Source organism: Prionailurus viverrinus, chromosome F2, assembly GCF_022837055.1.
Source record: "Prionailurus viverrinus isolate Anna chromosome F2, UM_Priviv_1.0, whole genome shotgun sequence".
In the NCBI taxonomy this organism is placed as follows: Eukaryota; Metazoa; Chordata; class Mammalia; order Carnivora; family Felidae; genus Prionailurus; species Prionailurus viverrinus.
Genome location: NC_062578.1, coordinates 23,189,028 through 23,199,624, shown reverse-complemented (window position 1 = coordinate 23,199,624; position 10,597 = coordinate 23,189,028).

Sequence of the window (10,597 nt, the reverse complement as noted above, 5' to 3'; positions counted from 1 at the left end):
ACAAGTAGCAAAACAGAACTGGAGCTCCCTTTTGCCTCTTTCTATCTCCTTGTGGTAGATGCACACAATGGACTGAATGTCTCAGGCATGGGGCAGGGGCACAGAGGGCCTGAGAAAATCCAACTGAAGAAGAGGGGGTCTTCTCCAAATGAGTGAGTAGAGTCACTTGGGATTGGGGCCATTTTACACAGGCAGTTGAACACACCATTTTTTTTTCTAGTTTGTCTCCACAAGAGAGGGCCAGATGCCAACACTAGGTGGGCCCAAATTGCTAAGGTCCCATTCTTTCTTGCACTGAGGGCTAATTTTAGTTCCATGATATGACACTTGATCCCAATAACTGTGTGCTTGTGGCTTCATTCAGTACCGCAGATTCAAGTCTCCCAGGCTTCTGCTCCACTGCGAGCCCTGCTTCTCCCTGCAGCCTACTCTAAACCCTCTGGCTGACACCAAGCCTGAGCTCAAGGGTGCCATGACACACTATCTCATGGCCTTGACTATTACTTCACCTGTATTAGCTTTTCCCCAAAATCTCAGTCACAAGCTTCTCAGGGACAGGGACCATGACTTGGTTTGGATTCTGTACCCTGCTAGACAGATCAGGAAAGTATGGCAAAAACCTAACGTATATTCCCTTTTGTCTCCTGGGAGCCCAGTCAATGCCAGTTTGCCGGGAGAGTGTGGCTCTGTGGACCAGACCTTTGAGCTTGAAACAAGAATGGCTCAGAAAGTTCTGAGTCAACTACCATGGCCAAAATTTCACTTTTCTTACTGGGTTGTGATAATTCTTTGCTTTTTTAATGTTTATTTTTGAGAGGGAGAGAGAGAGAGAGAGAGAGAGAGAGAGCACATATGAGGGGGGAGGGGCAGAGAGAGAGGGAGACACAGAATCCAAAGCACGCTCCAGGCTCTGAGCTGTCAGCACAGAGCCCCACGTGGGGCTCAAACCTATGGACTGTGAGATCATGACCTAAGCCAAAGTAAGACGCTCAACCGACTGAGCCACCCAGGTGCCCCTGGGTTGTGATAATTCTTAATAAGCATGCTTAGACTCTTCAACTCAAATGAATTCATTTATAACAGACAGAATTTTCTTAAAGCTCATACTAGTGTTATAAGTCTCTGTATTTCAAATTTAGAGTAATTTCCAGCATGATGGTTATATTGTTTTCATATTGTCAAGAACATAAATGATAGCAGGAAGATCTTATTACTAGAAAAAAAAATAAAATTAAACAAGGTGGTCTGTGGTGAGTTATCGTGTATGGAATTAATTTCACATCCAGGTTTGGATGATCTCATAAATTGTTCTTTTGGTTGGCAGTTTCACCCTAGCCTGATAGATTGAATTATTTCCTTGTAATTCAGACCCCCTGTGTAGTCTGTAACGAAGAACACATTGTGTATCTTGGCTAGCCTGGGGGGCAGAGGACAGACACCCACAGCTGTCTAAGAGCCATCAGCACTGAGCTCAGCCACACATCCTTGAAGGACAATTGATGATATTGTCAATGGTGCATTGTTGTAATATCAGGGCAAGGGGGTGGGACAGAGGTAGGAGGGATTCCCTAGAACGCTGAGTCTGACATGCATGTGGTTACATTATGAAATCTGATTCAGACAATTTGGCCCAACACCCATAGAACAATAGGACATCCCAAACTTCTGTGGCATCTCAGAAAAACAGTGGCTCAAAAGGCCAGGAGTACAGAGGCCCAACCACAGAGTAGTGGCATCTGTGATCTCTTATGAAGGAGCAGCCTTCACATATTTGAAGGACAAAAATAGTAAGAATCTGAGATCCTTCAAATCCAGTAGAGAGGAACAGACAGACGAGAGAATGAACTTCTAGAAATAAAAACTGCATAACCAAGGTGTCTCCTTTTGACTCTGCAGGGTGCAACAAATCACCCTCCAAAGCTACATCCTCTTTCTTCTAGGTGGGAGAAGGGGACAAGTTCTACTAACCTCACCCAGAACCAAGCCCTCTGAAGGATGACAGTGATGTGACTTCTAACCCCCTGGTCGGAGAGTCAGGTTCACTTGCAAATCCCCCTGAAATTTGCAAATAAAACAGCCATGGAGGATCCATTGCCCCATCAAATACCGTGGCAGCTGATCCAGAAACCGTCTTCATAGCCGAACCCGGTGGCCCTGAGTCATCCTCCATGACCAGCAGCCACATTTCTGGGAGCGGCGGGGCTGGTGTCTTCAGCCTCACTAACAGCCTGGCTGAAAGAGGAGCGGGTGCTGTGCTCCACTCATCTACCCTTGTTGGGCAGGGAGATGGCTCTGGAGAATTCTGATAAGCAGCACTGTAGAAACCCGAACTTGATTCAGAGAAAAGTGCTCCATAGGACCACTGCTATTTACAGGGTGACCAACCTTCTTGGTTTGCCCGGCACAGGGACATGGGACTTCCAGTGCTAAAACTTAGAATGCCAAGCGAACCGGGACATTGGTCCTCTGCCCTGCCAGCACTCATGCCACGGGACCAGGGGAGAGGGAATCTCGAAGTTTCCCACTTTCCATACAAGCTGCCCCCCCAGCTGTGGGCTGCCCAGCCACCTGGGCTCTTTAGGCAACTGTTCTCTCCACCATCCTAAATCTCCCCACCATGCCTAAATCTGAGATTTGTGCCTCTGGGAGCTATTTGAGCACTTTCAGCAAGCCACGTCTCCTAATGCCAAAGGAGAGGAAATGCTGTCCAGTGGTCCATGAGGCTGAGGTCGTTCCCACCGTGGTTAGTTAGTTAATTAGTTAACATACAGTATTATATTATTTTCAGGTGTACAATATAGTGATTCAACAATTCTATACATTACTCAGTGCTCATCATGATAAGTATACTCTTAATCCCCTTCCCCTATTTCACCCATCCCCGCCCCCCCCCCCACCTCCCCTCTGGCAACCATCAGTTTGTTCTCTCTAGTTAGGAGTCTGTTTCTTAGCTTCTCTCTTACTCTCTCTTGCTCTCTCTCTCATTTTGCCTTTGCTTTTTTTGTTCTGTTTTTTAAATTCCACAAGTGAGTGAAATTATATGGTATTTGTCTTTCTCTGGTCGACTTCTTTCACTCAGCATAATACTCTCTGGTTCCATCCACGCCATTGCAAATGGCAAGATTTCATTCTTTTTCATGGCTGAATAACATTCCATTGTGTATATACACCGCATCTTCTTTAACTCTTCACCTGTCAGTAGACACTTGGGCTGCTTCCATAATTTGACTATTGTAAATAGCGTTGCAGTAAATATAAAGGTGCGTGTCTCCCTTTGAATTAGTGTTTTTGTACTTCTGGGGTAAATAACCAGTAGTGCAATTACTGGATCATAGAGTAGTTCTATTTTCAGTTTTTTGAGGAACCTCCATACCATTTTCCAGAGTGGCTGCACTACATTTTGTTCACACCAACAGTGCGTAAGGGTGCCTTTTTCTTTATCCTCTCCAGCATTTGTTGTTTCTTGTTTTGTTTTTTTTTATTTTAGCTATTCTAACAGGTATGAGGTGGTATCTCATTGTGGTCTTGATTTGTATTTCCCTGATGATGAGTGATGCTGAGCATCTTTTCATGTGTCTGTTGGCCATGTGTATGTCTTCTTTGGAGTCATGTCTGTTCATGTCTTCTGCCCATGTTTTTAATGGGACTTTGAGTCCCACACAGAGGCCTGTTTGGAGCCTTGGCAACCCAAGTATGTTGTAAGATCCACGAGAACTGGTCAGCAGATTTTTCTCTTGCCTGAGGCCATCCAAGTGTCTTTATAGGCTCTGAGTCAGAGACTGAAGCGTCGTCCAGGGTAGTGCCCTTGCAAAGTTTGGAAAAGATACGCAGATTATAAGGAGCGGAGACATTTGTTCCTGTCAGGAGATAGTTTGTCTTACCGGAAAAAGAATGCACAGACAGGCTCCTTCTTGTCCCTTGGGAGCCTCGAGCTGCTGCCAGTCCATTGGGAGCATGTTGTTTCATGGGCCAAGCTGCTGAGGGGAGAACATCGAAGGTGTTCTCTCTTAACTTACCTTGGCCAAAACCCTGCTTTTCCCGCCTTCAGAACTGTAGGCAGCATGGGGCAGAGGGCAGTTCATCCAAAGTCACAGATGGGGCACTTACGCAGCAATAGCAGTGACCACTTGGTCCTAGGACCAGAGGGTTACTGCTCTGTGCAGCTCTTAGGAAGCATACCCCCCTAACTGAAAAACTGAAAAGTAAAACTGCATCATCACCAGAGCGGTATTGGAATCACATACTCAATTTTCTGCAGCTGGAAATTCCCAGGAACTTCAAAATTCCACGGTTGTGTCTGGAGTTTTGGAGTATTGTTTGGGGCTAAAATTGATAACCCAGCTCACTGAGCCCCAGAAGGGAAAGGGGGAGAACCTTTCAAAACCTGAAACTCTGTAGCCTGATAGGCAATGACCTGAGCCCCAAATATCCTGCAGCCTGATTGGATGCTTCTTTTCTCTCCAGGCCCTTCCAGGCCAGGCCCGCTTGTCCTCTCTTCCTCTTCTCAAACTGCCCCCATGTTTTCCTCATCTCCTCTTGTCTAACATGTCCACTGTCCTCACTTCCTGTTCACCCTGCTGTCCAGGTGCAGCTCCCATCCCGCTTCCTGCACAAAGCCCTCTTGGATGCCTCAGCCTCTGCTTGTCCAAATACATGGTACCTCTGGGCTGCTTCATTCATTCTCTCCTGAGCAGACGGGGATCGCCCTGTCCCACATGTGTCATTGAAGTGGTGGCAGGTGCATGTCTGTCACCATCATCTGACTCCAAGCTCTTTGAAGGCAAGGTTTACCTTTCATTTTCTAGACATCTCCAGCCAGGTGTGGCCCTTAAGAGAAATTTAGTTATGATTGCTGATATCATTTGATCAAAATGAAACCCCGATTAAAGCCAAGTGACACATACATCTTCTCTGTGACCCAGCCATTCCAACCCTTAGTATTTACCCAAGAGAAATAAACGAACACCAAAGTGCCTGTACAAGAATGCTCACAGCAGCTTTATTTGTAATCACCAAAAACTGTAAACAGCCCACATGCACATTAATAGGAAATTAGATAAATGTACAACGGATCATAAAAATTCATCACTTGGATGAATCTCAAATGCATTAAACTGAGTGAAGTTTTGCACAAAATAGTCCATGCTGCACGATTTCATTTACATGAAGTTTTGGAACAGGTAAACTCATCTATGGTGAAAATTATCAGAACGGTGCTTGGGGCACTGGCGTGGCTCAGTCAGTTAAGCATCCTACTCTTAGTTTCCACTCAGGTCATGACCCCCGCATCAGGGTCCCTGCTGACAGCATGGAGCTGGCTTGGGATTCTCTCTCTTGCTCTCTCTCTCTCTCTCTCTCTCTGCCCTTCCCCGGCTCGTGTGTGTGCACTTCCGCTCTCTCTCTCTCTCTCTCCCCAAAAATAAGTAAATAAGTAAATAAACTTTAAAAAAAAAAAAGAACAGCGCTGGTTTCTGGAGAACGGGGGTGTGGAATTGACTGAGAAAAGCGCTCTGGGGTGAAGGTAGTGTTTTGTATCTTCATTAGGGCTTAGGTTGCCCAGACGTATGCATTTTTCAAACCCCAAAACCACGTACTTAAGGGTTATGTATGTCACTGAAGGTAAGTTTTTATCTCAAAACGAAAACATTAACAGATATTGGATATTAACAATGTGCACGTTGAAGGGGGGGTGGCGCAGGGATGTCTGCAATTCACTTTGAAATGAATCAGACAGGAAAGTGTACTGATGGACGGAGAGGGGGATGGACAGAGGCGATGAAACAAACGGAGTAAAATAAAGCAGAACAAAAGAAAACAGCCAACGCTGGCTGCCACCCAATTGACCGCACTCACCCTTAGGGCGGCCGCTGCCGGGGAGGGCAGGCCAGAAGGATAAACAGCAACTCTGGGAGGGCTAGAAGGGGGGAGGTGGTGTCCTCTGGGGTGAACAGGTTTCTGGGGACCCGGAGGAGGGTGGTGAGATGGCCGGAGTGCAGCTGGAGCTCCCGGGGGGCTGTACGGGGAGGGGAGAGTGAGGAAGGGCCCCCGTCGGGCTGGCTGGGAGCAGGTGGCCTCAGGCTTTGATCTCCAGCCTCTGGCCAAACGGCTGCACGGTCCTTGGCCCTACCAGGTATGAAGGAATGTGTAGTGAATGGCAGGCTGGCTGAGCTCACTCCATTGCTGGGCCCACAGCCCTTGAAGTCCAGAGTCGAATTCATGCTTCAAAGGACTATCTTTTCCTAGGAAACACTGATAATCCAAACCACATCTATCCTCATTCCTCCCTTTGAGAGGGTAACTGAGCTGGTAGATCAGAGGAGAGCCATAGATTTAGCCCATCTGGATTTCAGCAGAGGTTGCAAACTGGCAGCTCTCGGGCTGGATCCAGCCCACAGATGTGTTATGTGTTTTGCTTGGCCTCCCAGAGGCTCGGTGTGTTTTTTTTTTGTTTTGTTTTTTGGTTTTTGTTTTTTAAGTTTAGTTTAGCTGCCAACATCTTAAAATCACGTAAGATCTAGATTGTCTGCATCTCTTGAAATGTTGGAAAATCCAGCAACCATGGGCCTACGGGATGATGGCAGGAATGAGTGGCAGCCTCCCCCTCAGAGGCTGGCTCCCATTCACTCCTAACCCTCTGCTCACCCTGTGGGTGTGGGCATCTCAACTCCCGTAGGTCATGCCGTTTGTATAGACGACAGAGAAGTCAAGGTTGGCTGATCATAACACTAAACTAACCTTAATGTGATAAATATTTCCTGGGCACCTACCAAGGATGTTTGGTTCTGGGGACACAATGGAAAATCAAATGACTCAGACCCTTTTCTAAAGGAACTTAGATTCTAGAAGAGTAGATGAACCAAGAAGAAGAGGAAGAAGAAGAAGAAGAAGGAAGAGGAGGAGGAGGAAGAGGGGGAGGAAGAGGAGGAGGGGGAGGAGGAGGAAGAGGAGGAGGAGGAGGAGGGAGAGGGGAGGATAGGGGAGGAGGAGGAGGAGAAAGTAAGGAAAACAAAAAATTACAAATGGTGATAATTGTCTGCCACAAAGGGACAAAATGAAAGAGGAGGCTCTGTAGAGTAACTTGGGGTAAGGAGTGCCTGCCTCAGATGGGGTGGTGGAGAAGGCCCGTCTGGGGGGACATTTGTCAGCTAAGTCCTGAAGAATGAGGCAATGTGGGGAAGATCGTTAAGGGGGATGAAAGACCTCCGATGGGGAGGTGCTTGGGTCTTTCAGGAGCTGAGGGAAGCCAGGTATGAAAGGAGCAAGATAAGGTTGGACAGGTGGGCAGGACTTGCAAACCAAGTAAAGAGTTTAAGTTTCCTTCCGGGTGCAGTGGGAAGCCATCAAAAAATCTAAGGCAAGAAAGAGACACAGATTTCATTTGATAAAGCCCATCTTGTTATTGGTAAGGAATGCAGCCCGCAGTCTCATCAGGAGGCCACTGCAGGGCCGGGGGAGACGCGGCGGTGGCTTCCGGAAAGGAAAGAAGTAGATCCAGGTACACTTCGGAGGAAGTTAATGCATAGTTGGTTTCGGGAGGAAGAGGCCCTGGAAATCCTATCAATAGCTGCATCATATGCAGATTCGTGGAGAGATTTAGACAAAGCTTGCCTAGGCTCATGCAGCTCCATAAACTGTAAGGTGCTTTCACATGAATCACAGCTTCCCTTGATAGCAGGATGCCACCTAAAGCAGTAAGCAGTTCACTACAAACAGAAAATGTCTGAAAATCCATGTTGATTTTACACTCGAGTCCACAATGTATCTGTTTTGGGTCTGGCTTTTAAAAGGTGTAAATGACATAACATCAGTGAACAAACGAACAAGAAAAGACCCACATATTCCTCCAACATCCTTGGATAATGTTCTCTTCAATGATTCCCAACCTTGGCTGCACATTGGAATCACTTGGGAAGCTTTTAAGAATGCTGATGTCTTGGTCCCCCTCCCAGAGATTCTGGCTTAGTTGTTGTGGATTGTGACCTAGGCATTTGGATTTTTTTTTTTTTATGCTTATTTTTGAGAGAGACAGAGGAGAGAGAGAGAGAGCACTCATGAGCAGGGGAGGGGCAGAGAAAGAGGGAGACCAAGAATCTAAAATCCAAAGTAGGCTCTGAGCTGTCAGCACAAAGCCCGACATGGGCTCGAACCCACGAACCATGAGATCATGATCTGAGCCAAAGTTGATGTTCAACGGACTGAACCACCCAGGCGCCCCTAGGCATTTCGATTATTAAAACTCCCTGGTGACTCAAATATGCCATGTCTATGGTAGAGAACCACCCACTGATCTGGGACAGAGGTTCCCAAAGTGTGCCCTGGGCCAGCAGCAACGGCACAACACAGAAACTTGTAAGAAATTCAGGGATTTGCCAGTCAGTGGCAGACTACCCAAACCCCATCTTCTGAAGGTAGAACAGCAGTGGCTGTTTCCAGTGACTTCTCCCCACCATGCTGCCTCTCACGGGCTGACAGGTCTGATACCAGGACTCCTCCGAGAAGATAGACACAGAGTCCTGGGCTCTGAGGAATGGGGTAGAGGGTGAGCACATTTATTCTGTAAAGGGCCAGAGAGTAAATAGCTCCGTGGGCCACACTGTCTCTGTCAAAACTACTCAAATGCCACTTTGGCGTGACTGCGGCCATAGACGATGTGTAAATGAATGGACATGACTGTGTGCCCATAAAACTTTATTTTAAAATGTAGCTGTGGGACTGAGCTTTGGCGTGGGACTAGGGTCCCACTTAGGAGTAAGGTTCAGCCCAGGACGTTGGCCTGAGCCAGGCCTCCACTTAGTACCTACACCTTGTCCTTTTGCAGGCATTGTTCCCAGAGCCCAAAATACCCCGCTGTATGTTTTCTCTAAGCTGGAAGTGATGAGAGCTGAGACCCAGCTGGGGAGGGGGGAGGGGGGTGGACATGGAGGTGGTTTTTCTGGCTTCTTCTCCTTACAGAGACTTTGAGAGGTGTGGTTGGTGGGATCCCAAGGCCTGGTCATGTCTCCTAAGGGGCAAGGTCAGCCAGGCGAGTCCTTGCAGGGGCAGTAAGTGAGCCAGTGAGCTTGCTATCCAAACCTAGTAGCTCATTCTTCTGGAAATCGTCTTCACGGAAAATTTTGGAATGTTATAAAGCCACAGAATACAGAAAAGAAAAAATAACAACTGAGTGAAGTGAATAGTGAGAAAGAGCCATCAGAGGTGCCAGAGGCGGGCTGTTGGCCTGGTAAAATACACTCAGTTTCAAACCCACAGAATAATTGCAGGAGTCAGGAGCTGTGTACACTTAACCCTATGGTTTCTAAGAAATGAAATGCTTGGCAGAGAGAGAGGGCTATCCCTCAAAGAGTGGGAATCCCCACTCAGGATTGGCGGCTGGGTTCCTTCTTGATGTTGCATGTAGCAACAGTGCATTTATTTTTATCGCTGACCATTATTCTGTTATTATATGGATGCACACCACACATTATTCATCCACTCTGTTGATGAACATTTGGGTTGTTTCTGTCTGGGGGGCTATGATGAAGGATGCTGTCTAAACAAGTCTACGTGAGCCTGTTTTCTTGGGTAAATACCTAGTATTGAGATCTCTGGGTTACATAGTAAGTATATGTTCGAATTTTTAAAAAACTGTTAAACCGTTTTCCAAAGTTTGGCTGTAGAGTTCTACATTTCCATCAGCAAAGTATGAAAATGCCAGTTTCTTTATTTTTTTTTTTAAGGTGACTTTCTTTTTTTTTTTTTCAATATATGAAATTTATTGTCAAATTGGTTTCCATACAACACCCAGTGCTCATCCCAAAAGGTGCCCTCCTCAGTACCCATCACCCACCCACTCCTCCCTCCCACCCCCCATCAACCCTCAGTTTGTTCTCAGTTTTTAACAGTCTCTTATGCTTTGGCTCTCTCCCACTCTAACCTCTTTTTTTTTTTTTTCCTTCCCCTCCCCCATGGGTTTCTGTTAAGTTTCTCAGGATCCACATAAGAGTGAAAGCATATGGTATCTGTCTTTCTCTGTATGGCTTATTTCACTTAGCATCACACTCTCCAGTTCCATCCACGTTGCTACAAAGGGCCATATTTCATTCTTTCTCATTGCCACGTAGTATTCCATTATGTATATAAACCACAATCTCTTTATCCATTCATCAGTTGATGGACATTTAGTCTCTTTCCATAATTTGGCTTTTGTTGAGAGTGCTGCTATAAACATTGGGGTACAAGTGCCCCTATGCATCAGCACTCCTGTATCCCTTGGGTAAATTCCTAGCAGTGTTATTGCTGGGTCATAGGGTAGGTCTATTACTAATTTTCTGAGGAACCTCCACACTGTTTTCCAGAGTGGCTGCACCAGCTTGCATTCCCACCAACAGTGCAAGAGGGTTCCCGTTTCTCCACATCCTCTCCAGCATCTATAGTCTCCTGATTTGTTCATTTTGGCCACTCTGACTGGCGTGAGGTGATATCTGAGTGTGGTTTTAATTTGTATTTCCCTGATGAGGAGCGACGTTGAGCATCTTTTCATGTGCCTGTTGGCCATCTGGATGTCTTCTTTAGAGAAGTGTCTATTCATGTTTTCTGCCCATTTCTTCACTGGGTTATT